Here is a 13,926-nt window from a genome sequence, read left to right as displayed (position 1 = left end):
TAAATAAATAAATAAATAAAATTAAAAATGGTGTGGGTTCCCCTTTAATTTTCCTAACCGAGAGAAAATTGACAGCTGAGGGGCTGGTGTTAATATTCTTGGAAGGGGCCAATAGCCATACAGGTTCCAAGCCTATTAAAAACAGCTCACATCTGTTTGCTTAGCCTTTACTGATTAGTAAAAAGGGGGGACTGAAAAAAAATGACTTGCGGTCTCCCCTAATTTTACTAGCCAGCAAAAGCTAAACAGACAGCTGTGGGATGATATTAATAGGCTGGGAAAGGGCCATGGATATTGGCCCCCTCCCAAACTAAACACCAGCCCTCAGCCACCACAGAAAAGGCATATTCGTTAGATGTGCCAATTCAGGGGCTTAAATATAAATAATTGGCCTGCACTCTATAGTAAATCGGGGTGCTGGTGTGACAGACCCTAAGGTCCAACAAACAATTGTAAACACTATCCACCGCACTCCCTCAGTGGAATACCTTAGGCAGAAATGTGCAATGATTTTTTGAACATGCTAATTTATTCAATAGAAAAAGAATCAAATATATAGGATCAAACAAAAGGCAATAGTTATCACAATGTGCAAGCGACTCAGAATGTGACGTTTCGACCCTCCCGGGTCTTAATCTAAGGTCGCACTTAATGAGCAATTTCATATAATAAAGAAAGAAGAACGTCGTCCCTGAGGTATCCAGGGGCAGGTACAATTCTCTAGTAGTAAAAATGGCCTGGTGGGTGATCCGTATATGACCTTATTAAATGTCAATAGTGATGCATCAGCATTCTGCTGAGTATAGTCTCCGTTTTTGGAGCAAAGGTATGGTAGACCCTGTGAGGGTAGACGCCCGGCAATACAGGACACAGGAACGCCGGGCGTCTACCCTCACAGGGTCACCTACTTACACAAGCAAGACGCTGATGCGCCGCTATTATCCCCTAATAAGGTTGTTCCCAGAGAAGCACCACCCATTCTACCATACCTTTGCTCCAAAAACGGAGACTATACTCAGCAGAATGCTGATGCATCACTATTGACATTTAATAAGGTCATATACGGATCACCCACCAGGCCATTTTTACTACTAGAGAATTGTACCTGCCCCTGGATACCTCAGGGACGACGTTCTTCTTTCTTTATTATAAGAAATTGCTCATTAAGTGCGACCTTAGATTAAGACCCGGGAGGGTCGAAACGTCACATTCTGAGTCGCTTGCACATTGTGATAACTATTGCCTTTTGTTTGATCCTATATATTTGATTCTTTTTCTATTGAATAAATTAGCATGTTCAAAAAATCATTGCACATTTCTGCCTAAGGGTACCGTCACACATTGAAATTTTCATCGCTGCGACGGCACGATCCGTGACGTCGCAGCGATCATATGATCATCGCTCCAGCGTCGTAGACTGCGGTCACACGTTGCAATCACGGCGCTGGAGCGATGCCGAAGTCCCCGGGTAACCAGGGTAAACATCGGGTAACTAAGCGCAGGGCTGCGCTTAGTAACCCGATGTTTACCCTGGTTACCAGCGTAAACGTAAAAAAACAAACCGTACATACTCACCCGTCGGTGTCCTTCAGGTCCCTTGCCGTCTGCTTCCTGCTCTGAGTGCAGCCGTACAGTGAGAGCAGAGCGCAGCACCGCTGTGATCTGCTCTCACTTTCCGGCCGGCACTCAGAGCAGGAAGCAGACGGCAAGGGACCTGAAGGACACCGACGGGTGAGTATGTACGGTTTGTTTTTTTACTTTTACGCTGGTAACCACGGTAAACATCGGGTTACTAAGCGCGGCCCTGCGCTTAGTTACCCGATGTTTACCCTGGTTACAAGCGAAGACATCGCTGGATCGCTGTCACACACAACGATCCAGCGATGTCAGCGGGTGATCAAGCGACGAAAGAAAGTTCCAAACGATCTGCTACGACGTACGATTCTCAGCAGGATCCCTGATCGCTGCTGCGTGTCAGACACAGCGATATCGTAACGATATCGCTAGAACGTCACGAATCGTACCGTCGTAGCGATGGAAATTTCAATGTGTGACGGTACCCTAAGATATTCCACTGAGGGAGTGCGGTGGATAGTGTTTACAATTCAGGGGCTTAAGGCCCCGTCTCACATAGCGAGATCGCTAGCGAGATCGCTGCTGAGTCACAAGTTTTGTGACGCAACAGCGACCTCCATAGCGATCTCGCTATGTGTGACACGTACCAGCGATCAGGCCCCTGCTGTGAGATCGCTGGTCGTGTCGGAATGGCCTGGACCTTTTTTCGGTCGTTGAGGCCCCGCTGACATCGCTGAATCGGTGTGTGTGACACCGATCCAGCGATGTCTTCACTGGTAACCAGGGTAAACATCGGGTTACTAAGCGCAGGGCCGCGCTTAGTAACCCGATGTTTACCCTGGTTACCAGCGTAAATGTAAAAAAAAAAAAACAATACATACTCGCCTTCTGATGTCCGTCAGGTCCCTTGCCGTCTGCTTCCTGCTCTCACTGACTGCCGGCCGTACAGTGAGAAGTGAGAGCACAGCAGTGACGTCACCGCTGCGCTCTGCTCTCACTGTACGGCCGGATCTCAGTCAGAGCAGGAAGCAGACGGCAAGGGACCTGACGGACACCGAAAGGCGAGTATGTACTGTTTGTTTTTTTTGGTAACCAGGGTAAACATCGGGTTACTAAGCGCGGCCCTGCACTTAGTAACCCGATGTTTACCCTGGTTACACGGGTGCTGCAGGGGGACTTTGGCATCGTTGAAGACAGTTTCAACGATGCCGAAGTCGTTCCCCTGATCGTTGGTCGCTGGAGAGAGCTGTCTGTGTGACAGCTCCCCAGCGACCACACAGCGACTTACCAACGATCACGGCCAGGTCGTATCGCTGGTCGTGATCGTTGGTAAATCGCTTAGTGAGACGGGGCCTTTAGTCTCGGCTCTTTCCACTTGCCCTGGTACGTTGGCAAATATGGCAATAGTTTTGAGTTTGATGACAGCTGTTTTATGTCTGCTGACATCAAGCCCAGGGGTTATCAATGGAGAGGCATCTATGAAACACCCCATTACTAACCCTGTAGTCAAAATGAATAAAGATACACACAGAGAAAAGTCCTTTAATTGAAAAAAAAAAACACTCCCTGACCCTCTTTTACCCATTTATTAATCTAAAAATAAAAAATCAAACTGATCCTCACCTGTCTGCCATTAACCTATAATTATGAGGTCTCATGACAATCCTCAACTCAGGATGGTTTGGTGAGCAGTGACATCAGTAATGTGACTGCTCACCACCCCAGCCGGAATACACTTAGCTTAGCGTGAGAACGCGACTGCATTGACGAGCAGTGATGTAATTAAAGTTACTGCAATTCACAGGCAGCGATTTCCACGGTAAGCTCCGCGTGAGCTGGACTGTGAACTGCTTTAACCTTACTGACGTCACCACTTACAAAGTGAAAAATTTCTCACACTGTGAGCCATGACTTCAGTAAGGTTAAAACAGTTCACAGGCAGGGAACCTTTATGGTTATTTTCTCCTTCCCAGAATATTAACACCAGCCCTCAGCTGTTGGCTTTCCCCCAGCTGGTTATGAAAACTAAGAGAGGCTCCCATGCCATTTTTTAAAATTATTTATTTAATACGCGCCCTACAAAGACAGCAGGTGCTGACTTTAACTCTCAGCAGCATCGCCTGTTCGCGCTGATAGCAGTGAGACCAAGCGACAATGATAAGAGCTGTATTCAGCACCCAGCACCTGGGAAAAGAGCTAACTGTACTGATTTTTCCCAGGTGCCAGTATGTGTCACACTGATGGTGTACACGGATGCCACATGGATGTGACACAAGGTTACGGATAGCACAGGTACTGGTTTTTCCAGTGTAGGTAATAAGCTAATAGCATGTGTGAAAGAGGCCTAACAGTGTCTGCTCATGTGCTGGACATTTATTTTCAGCCCATACTTGTTCTCTCCAAGAGAGGACTGACAATCAACATACATGGAGGCGGCAAGGCATGGTAATTGAGGGGTGGAACAGTGCACTGAGTGCTAGGTCACACAAAGGTGCACAGTACACCCTCATGTATATATTGGACAAACTGCTTTTTATGCACATCAAACAAAACTTTTATTACATCAAAGGTATGATTTTATAGCAGCAAAGTTCCATTATTGACCATTTGCTTAGTTTAAATAGTGTTTCTGGGGTAACTGACTCTTATTAATCCTGACAATATGGCAAGAATTTTGCAGTAATGAGTAAGTGATTTTACTGAGTGGTGAGCTATCCTTGCCATACTCAAACCTGCTCTGAATTGACAGTTTTCTCCATATGCACTTTAAGAGGGAAAAAAAAAGTCAATTATCTGCAGAGGGCGCACACCGGTTCACTGCTTCTATACCCTTTTATGACTATGGATGACATAAAACCAAACAATAAAACAAGGAAACCATACTGTTGGATGAATAAAGTGGCCGCAGCTTTATTATTATTATCAACAGGAAATACCAACCAATTTATTTGGCCCTACTTGCTAAAAAACATTCCCACCATGCCACCATGCCAGTCACCATGCCCGCAGTGAGTATGTGATCTCAAGGTGCCAAAAATATTGCCAAGGGAGGAGGTCGAAAACGTATTCAACACTCCAATGACTGCAATACAAAACTAAAGCGTCGACGTCGTCTTGCAAACCTGTTAAAAATATTTAATTTCCATTGGAATTCAAATGTACACCATCAGCCAAAAGCATGTTCAAATTGTTGCCTTCCAGCATAGAGTGTTTAACCGCTACACCACCAGTGGATCGTATAAAGCAAGACACCCTCGTATTAAGTAATTTGCAAGCCCTTTCCAGAGCCACTAAATCCCGAGCTCCTCTCCAAACCTGGGAACTATTTCGGCCCATACTGGTAAGCACTGCTGTGAAAACAAATTCTTAAACCTGGTACCTGGTATAATCGGATTTGATAAGGCCGATGACCTCAGCCAATTTTACTCTGCCCCGATCATTGCCATCTCCATGAAGGACTGAAACAGCAGGATGTTGACTTTCCCTGCTTATCATTTCAATTCGAGCCAGCAACTGCACCAAACGCAGGCACTGATAGCTTTCCCAATTAAACACAACATTTTCCTGAATGTGTCTAATGAGTGTTCAATGATCCAGATATGAGACATTGTTGTACTTGAAACAATAAACTCAAACAACACAACTTAGCTACCCTTCCAAAAACGATTTTACAACAAATCCGGCTCTTTGTTTTCTCACCTAAACCCAATGCATTAGCTTTTGTCCAAAAGAAGAAAATGTCCAGCTTCACCGAATCAGTGAAAAATAATTTTCTTTATTCACAAACTTAAATATGGAGGATACAAACTTCTTCAGGACAAACCATATCGGTACGAATTCGTACCCATATGGTTTGTGCTGAAGTTTGTATCCTCCATATTTAAGTTTGTGAATAAAGAAAATTGTTTTTCATTGATTCAGTAAAGCTGGACATTTTCTTCTTTTGGATTCTACACGCCTGGACACAGCGGGTCCGTGCTCCCAAAATTCAGCTTATGCATCACGGGTGAGCTGGTTTATATTCATTAGCTTTTGCCGCCGCCCTGATCATAAAAGACTGGGTCCTGAGTTGAGTCTTGCTGCAAACAAGATTGAAAATTACTTTGATCTGGTGCAGAGTCAAAAAGGCTCCCAATTCATTTACGAAGAACTGTGCATCTCTAAAGCCCCAAAGCTTTAACATGCAAGCAACCTCAGCGAGCCTTTTCTGAACACTGGAACTGGACAGACCTTTCTTTATCCAAAAGGCCAACAGTGACATTGCTACTTCTAAATGTTGCTGATTGCTAGCCAGAAATTTACCCTCAGCTGAAATCAACCAATCATTCTCTGATGACTCCGCCATGTGGATTAAGCCACTGATGACTCCACTAAATGTGCAAGATCGACTCTACCAGTGTCCATAAATGATCCGGGCAATAGAATCCAGAATCCGCAGCACTCAGATGCAGCTCCATGAAGCGATCCATCTGCAAACGAGACAAAGCATCCGCAATTTTATTGTCAACATGTCGAACGTAGTGAGCCCTAAACCACCAAAGACAACGTAACACCAGGTGTCGTAACAAGGCTATTACCGGCAACGAGGACCCTGATAAGTAATTAATTGCCTTCATAATGAATAGATTGTCAGAAAGAAAATGTATCCACGTGTTTGCTAGACTCCAAATCTCCATTGCAAATACTATGAGGAATAACTCTAGTAACGTCAGGTCTTGGGATGCTACTCACTTGAATGCGTGATGAGGTAACACAGGAACCATTTCCATTTAAATGTTCACACTGGATTGTTGGTGCTTCATAAACCATGCCACAAACAAAAAAAATAAATAAACGGCTTTTCAGTGCAGGCAAAACAAAGTAAACAGTTCCAACAAAGTCACAAAGAGACAGTCCAGGACACACAGGCTGGATAGCATTCAGTATCATGGATCAGTCTGGATATAACACACAAGAAGGACTTCTTACCACCACACACACAGACCTTGTGTCAAACAAACAGACTCCATTTTACCCTGTGAAACACACCCAGGGGTGGGGTATGTGGGCAGACAGACCCACCCATCTCTCAGGCGGCCCGTAAAACCTGGCCCAGATGCACAAAACAAGCCTCTTAGTACTATGTGCACTAGAGCAACAGTCCAGGTTTATATCAGAGGACATCCATTTTTGTGATACATACCTCTCATCAACTATGTGTCCAGTAGCCACCTTACACAGGTTAGACCCAAAAGTCAGATCACGCTATGCTGAAGGCTACTCAGACTGACACCATAGTGAAGTAGCTACAGCATTGAAACCAAAAGTACCCGATGCATCAGTAAAAAACTGCAATTTGATATTCGAGACCTCTGCCTCCTGGCACATTAACTTCCCATCTAAGGTATGCAAAAAGGTTTGCTATACTAACAAATCTTCCTTCATGGGCTCAGTGATCCTTCCCTAATGGGTCACTCATGGTGGTAATGGCAATTTATTAACCCTTACAGTCATTATTTACCATGGTGCCTGCAAATCCTGCTGCTCGTGGATATCGCTGACACCTTGTTGCACAGAGCAGGCCACCTGCTGCTAGGATTAAAGTGTTCGTGAGACCTAATGACACTGTGACCATAAGTAATAAACCCACAGTTTAAGACAGAGCGCCTATTGCTACTCTGTGCTGTTATTAGAGGGCAGCATGAAGTAGCTAACATGTTCCCTTTAACATTGTATGTCATAATTAATAATGAATAATATTACTACTGATAAAAATTGATTTAGTTTATTACTATGTACCGTGACAAGCCAGCTGGCATGTCACTCTCCATAAGGAGAAACGATACCCCTTAGACCCCTATGTAACTATGCTCTTTTATCACCAGAAGATGTATGCAGGACCCTAACCACAGTCCAGAGCCTCTCACCTAGCCAAATCAGCTCTCATGCTTCGCACTGACGAGGGCCAACAGCCCGAAACACCGTGTCTGCGAATTGAGATACTGATTTGGCTTTTATCCTAAGTCATATTGCACGACTCGTTAAAGGGTTGATTGTGACTTGTAGGATTGCTACTACCAACAGGTGGCGCTATAGAGTTAAGTCCTCTTTTTCTCAGAAGAGGCAATTTGCATATTTAATTTCCAAGAGGAGCATTGCATGGCGAATAAGCCTCCTTACCTTGACAAGCCAGCTGGCATGTCACTCTCATGTTGTGAATTCTGCTCTTGGGCTCCCTCCGGTGGTTATAAGTGGTAGTGCTGCTGTCTCTGGATCGCAGCATTCATCAGGTGTGTCAAGTTTTTGCAATCCTGACTGGGCTATTTAGCCTTGCTTGACCCTTTAGTCAGTGCCAGTTGTCCATTGTTCCTGGAGGATTCACATCCTTGCCTGCTCTCTCCTGCTTGGCTGTTCCTTTCAACAAAGATAAGTTCTGGCCTTGATTTTTGCTGTCCACATGCTGTGGCCTTATTGTTCAGTTCTTTTCCATGTTTATGTCTTGTCCAGCTTGGTCTGAATAAGGATTTGTTTAGCCAAGCTGGTTTCTCTGGAGATGCAGATATACCCTCCATATCTTTAGTTAGCTGTGGAGATTTTTGTATTTTCTGTGGTGGATATTTTCTAGTGTTTTAATACTGACCGCATAGTACTCTGTCCTATCCTTTCTATTTAGCTAGAAGTGGCCTCCTTTGCTAAATTCTGATTTCAGTCTGTGTATGTTTTTTCCCTCTCCTCTCACAGTCAATATTTGTGGGGGGCTGGCTATCCTTTGGGAATTTTCTCTGAGGCAAGATAGTTTTCCCTTTTCTATCTCTAGGGGTAATTAGTCCTCCGGCTGTGTCGAGATGTCTAGGGAGTGATAGATAAATTCCACGGCTACTTCTAGTTGCGGTGTTAAGTTCAGGGTCTGCGGTCAGTACAGGTACCACCTTCTCCAGAGTACGTCTCATGCTGCTCTTAGGCCACCAGATCATAACAGTACAACTGGCCAACAATGAGTTAACCGCATCTCAGAAGAAGGGAAGGAAAGTGCTGAGCCATTTTTTTTTCTGTAGTCTGTTGTGTTTTTTTTTTTTTTCCCTCTTTACCTCTGGGTGGCTCAGGAGTTCGGCGCTGGTATGGATGTTCAGGGATTGGCTTCTCGTGTGGATCAACTTGCTGCTAGAGTACAGGGTATTTCCGATTATATCGTTCAGACTCCGGTTTTAGAGCCTAGAATTCCAACTCCTGATTTGTTTCTTGGGGACAGGTTAAAATTTTTGAGCTTTAAAAATAACTGTAAACTGTTTTTTGCTCTGAAACCCCGTTCCTCTGGTGATCCCATCCAACAGGTTAAAATTGTTATATCTCTGCTGCGTGGTGACCCCCAGGATTGGGCATTTGCCCTGAAACCTGGGAATCCGGCGTTGCTTAATGTAGACACCTTTTTTCAGGCGCTTGGGTTATTGTATGATGAACCTAATTCAGTGGATTATGCTGAGAAGACCTTGTTGGCCCTGTGTCAGGGTCAAGAAGCGGCAGAATCATATTGCCAGAAATTTAGAAAATGGTCTGTACTGACTAAATGGAATGAGGATGCCTTGGCGACAATTTTCAGAAAGGGTCTTTCTGAATCCGTTAAAGATGTTATGGTGGGGTTCCCCACGCCTGCTGGTCTGAGTGATTCTATGTCTCTGGCCATTGAGATTGATCGGCGCTTGCACGAGCGCAGAGTTGTGCACACTATGGCATTGTCTTCCGAGCGGAGTCCTGAGCCTATGCAGTGTGATAGGATTGTGTCTAGAGCTGAACGACAAGGATTCAGACGTCAGAATAGGTTGTGTTTTTACTGCGGCGATTCTGCTCATGTTATTTCTGATTGCCCTAAGCGTACCAAGAGAATCGCTAGTTCTGTTACCATCAGTACTGTACAACTTAAATTTCTGTTATCTGTGACCCTGATCTGCTCATTATCGTCATTTTCTGTCATGGCATTTGTGGATTCAGGCGCCGCTCTAAACTTAATGGACTTAGAATTTGCCAGACGTTGTGGTTTCCCCTTGCAGCCTTTGCAGAGTCCTATTCCTTTGAGGGGCACTGATGCTACACCGTTGGCTAAAAATAAACCTCAGTTTTGGACACAGCTGACCATGTGCATGGTGCCAGCCCATCAGGAAGATTGTCGTTTTCTGGTGTTGCATAATTTGCATGATGCTATTGTGCTGGGTTTCCCATGGTTACAGGTGCATAATCCGGTGTTAGATTGGAAATCTATGTCTGTGACTAGTTGGGGTTGTCAGGGGGTTCATGGTGACGTTCCTTTGATGTCAATTGCCTCCTCCCCCTCTTCTGAAATTCCTGAGTTTTTGTCAGATTTCCAGGATGTATTCAATGAGCCCAAGTCCAGTTCCCTTCCACCGCATAGGGACTGTGATTGTGCTATTGACTTGATTCCAGGCTGTAAGTTCCCTAAGGGCCGACTTTTCAACCTGTCTGTGCCAGAACATACCTCCATGCGGAGCTATGTTAAGGAGTCCTTGGAGAAGGGGCATATTTGGCCATCTTCTTCACCATTGGGAGCAGGTTTTTTTTTTGTTGCCAAAAAAGATGACTCCTTGAGACCCTGTATTGATTATCGCCTCTTGAATAAGATCACGGTCAAATTCCAATACCCTTTGCCTTTGCTTTCTGATCTGTTTGCTAGGATTAAGGGGGCTAGTTGGTTTACTAAGATTGACCTTCGAGGGGCATATAATCTTGTTCGTATTAAGCAGGGTGACGAATGGAAAACTGCATTTAATACGCCCGAAGGTCATTTTGAATACCTTGTGATGCCATTCGGACTCTCTAATGCTCCATCTGTGTTTCAGTCCTTCATGCATGATATATTTCGGAATTATCTTGATAAATTCATGATTGTATATTTGGATGATATTTTGATTTTTTCAGATGATTGGGAGTCTAATGTGAAACAAGTCAGGATGGTATTTCAGATCCTTCGTGATAATGCCTTGTTTGTGAAGGGGTCTAAGTGCCTCTTTGGAGTACAGAAGATTTCTTTTTTGGGCTTCATTTTTTCTCCCTCGTCTATAGAAATGGATCCGGTTAAGGTTCAGGCCATTCATGATTCGATCCAGCCCACATCCATGAAGAGCCTTCAGAAATTTTTGGGCTTTGCTAATTTTTATCGCCGTTTCATTGCCAACTTCTCCAGTGTGGTTAAACCCCTGACCGATTTGACGAAGAAAGGCGCTGATGTGACGAATTGGCCCTCTGCGGCTGTTTCTGCCTTTCAGAAGCTTAAACGCCGATTTACTTCTGCCCCTGTGTTGCGTCAGCCGGATGTTTCTCTTCCTTTTCAGGTTGAGGTTGACGCTTCTGAGATTGGGGCAGGGGCCGTTTTGTCTCAGAGAAATTCTGATGGTTCCTTGATGAAACCGTGTGCCTTCTTTTCTCGAAAGTTTTCGCCTGCGGAACGCAATTATGATGTCGGCAATCGTGAGTTGTTGGCTATGAAGTGGGCATTTGAGGAGTGGCGACATTGGCTTGAGGGAGCCAAGCACCGTATTGTGGTCTTGACCGATCATAAGAATCTGATTTACCTCGAGTCTGCCAAACGGCTGAATCCTAGACAGGCCCGATGGTCCGTTTTTCTCCCGTTTTGATTTTGTGGTCTTGTATCTTCCGGGTTCTAAGAATGTTAAGGCTGATGCCCTCTCTAGGAGCTTTTTGCCTGATTCTCCTGGGGTCCTTGAGCCGGTCGGCATTCTGAAGGAAGGGGTGATTCTTTCTGCCATCTCCCCTGATTTACGACGGGTTCTTCAGGAATTTCAGGCTGATAAACCTGACCGCTGTCCAGTGGGGAAACTGTTTGTTCCTGACAGATGGACTAGTAAAGTGATTTCGGAGGTTCATTGTTCTGTGTTGGCTGGTCATCCTGGGATTTTTGGTACCAGAGATTTGGTTGGTAGGTCCTTTTGGTGGCCTTCTTTGTCACGGGATGTGCGTTCTTTTGTGCAGTCCTGTGGGAATTGTGCGCGGGCCAAGCCTTGCCGTTCCCGCGCTAGTGGGTTGCTTTTGCCTTTGCCGTTCCCTGAGAGGCCTTGGACGCATATTTCTATGGATTTTATTTCGAATCTTCGGGTTTCCCAGAGGATGTCGGTTATCTGGGTGGTTTGTGACCGGTTTTCTAAGATGGTTCATTTGGTACCTTTGCCTAAGTTGCCTTCCTCTTCTGATTTGGTTCCGTTGTTTTTTCAGCATGTGGTTCGTTTGCATGGCATTCCGGAGAATATTGTGTCCGATAGAGGTTCCCAGTTTGTTTCTAGGTTTTGGCGGGCCTTTTGTGCTAGGCTGGGCATTGATTTGTCTTTTTCTTCCGCGTTTCATCCTCAGACAAATGGCCAAACCGAGCGAACTAATCAGACTTTGGAAACTTATTTGAGATGCTTTGTGTCTGCTGATCAGGATGATTGGGTGGCTTCCTTGCCATTGGCCGAGTTTGCCCTTAATAATCGGGCTAGTTCTGCTACCTTGGTTTCACCCTTCTTTTGTAACTCTGGTTTTCATCCTCGTTTTTCTTTGGGGCAGGTTGAGCCTTCTGATTGTCCTGGGGTGGACTCTGTGGTTGACAGGTTGCAGCAAATTTGGGCTCATGTTGTTGACAATTTGGTGTTGTCTCAGGAGGGGGCTCGGCGTTTTGCTAACCGTCGTCGGTGTGTTGGTTCCCGGCTTCTGGTTGGGGATTTCGTCTGGTTGTCTTCCCGTCATGTTCCTATGAAGGTTTCTTCCCCTAAGTTTAAGCCTCGGTTTATTGGCCCTTATAGGATTTCTGAGATTATCAATCCAGTGTCTTTTTGTTTGGCCCTTCCAGCCTCTTTTTCCATCCATAATGTTTTTCATAGATCTTTGTTGCGGAAATATGTGGTGCCCGTTGTTCCCTCTGTTGATCCTCCTGCCCCGGTGTTGATTGATGGGGAGTTGGAGTATGTGGTTGAGAAGATTTTGGATTCTCGTTTTTCGAGGCGGAAGCTTCAGTATCTTGTCAAATGGAAGGGTTATGGCCAGGAGGATAATTCTTGGGTTGTTGCCTCCGATGTTCATGCTGAGGATTTGGTTTGTGCCTTTCATTTGGCTCGTCCGGATCGGCCTGGGGGCTCTGGTGAGGGTTCGGTGACTCCTCCTCAAGGGGGGGGGGGTACTGTTGTGAATTCTGCTCTTGGGCTCCTTCCGGTGGTTATAAGTGGTAGTGCTGCTGTCTCTGGATCGCAGCATTCATCAGGTGTGTCAAGTTTTTGCAATCCTGACTGGGCTATTTAGCCTTGCTTGACCCTTTAGTCAGTGCCAGTTGTCCATTGTTCCTGGAGGATTCACATCCTTGCCTGCTCTCTCCTGCTTGGCTGTTCCTTTCAACAAAGATAAGTTCTGGCCTTGATTTTTGCTGTCCACATGCTGTGGCCTTATTGTTCAGTTCTTTTCCATGTTTTTGTCTTGTCCAGCTTGGTCTGAATAAGGATTTGTTTAGCCAAGCTGGTTTCTCTGGAGATGCAGATATACCCTCCATATCTTTAGTTAGCTGTGGAGATTTTTGTATTTTCTGTGGTGGATATTTTCTAGTGTTTTAATACTGACCGCATAGTACTCTGTCCTATCCTTTCTATTTAGCTAGAAGTGGCCTCCTTTGCTAAATTCTGATTTCAGTCTGTGTATGTTTTTTCCCTCTCCTCTCACAGTCAATATTTGTGGGGGGCTGGCTATCCTTTGGGAATTTTCTCTGAGGCAAGATAGTTTTCCCTTTTCTATCTCTAGGGGTAATTAGTCCTCCGGCTGTGTCGAGATGTCTAGGGAGTGATAGGTACATTCCACGGCTATTTCTAGTTGCGGTGTTAAGTTCAGGGTCTGCGGTCAGTACAGATACCACCTTCTCCAGAGTACGTCTCATGCTGCTCTTAGGCCACCAGATCATAACACTCTCCATAAGGAGAAACATTACCCCTTAGACCCCTATGTAACTATGCTCTTTTATCACCAGAAGATGTATGCAGGACCCTAACCACATGGATGTTAGTGGAGAGATTATCAGAATTCCCATTCATTTGGTTTCTGCCACAAATTTATGAGATGAGAATACTCCTTTAAAGCTATGTATACTATCAGTACATACAGTAGGTGTGAATGCCGCCCAACGATGCCAGGCCTGTATACACCTACAAGAGCATTAGGCAATGGACAGATCATTAATGTGCTTTAACAACAAGCCAACTGGAAGAGGATGATGCACCTTTGAAGTAATCTGCCCTGAAGAAGAGAGAAAAAAGCCATAGGATTTCAATGTGCAGAAGAATGCCCGGGGAGTGTAGACCTAGTAGGAGAAAAAGGTGGCTGGTGTGTCAA

This window comes from Ranitomeya variabilis, chromosome 1 (genome assembly GCF_051348905.1).
Source record: "Ranitomeya variabilis isolate aRanVar5 chromosome 1, aRanVar5.hap1, whole genome shotgun sequence".
NCBI lineage: Eukaryota > Metazoa > Chordata > Amphibia > Anura > Dendrobatidae > Ranitomeya > Ranitomeya variabilis.
Note: the sequence above shows the minus strand (reverse complement) of the source record.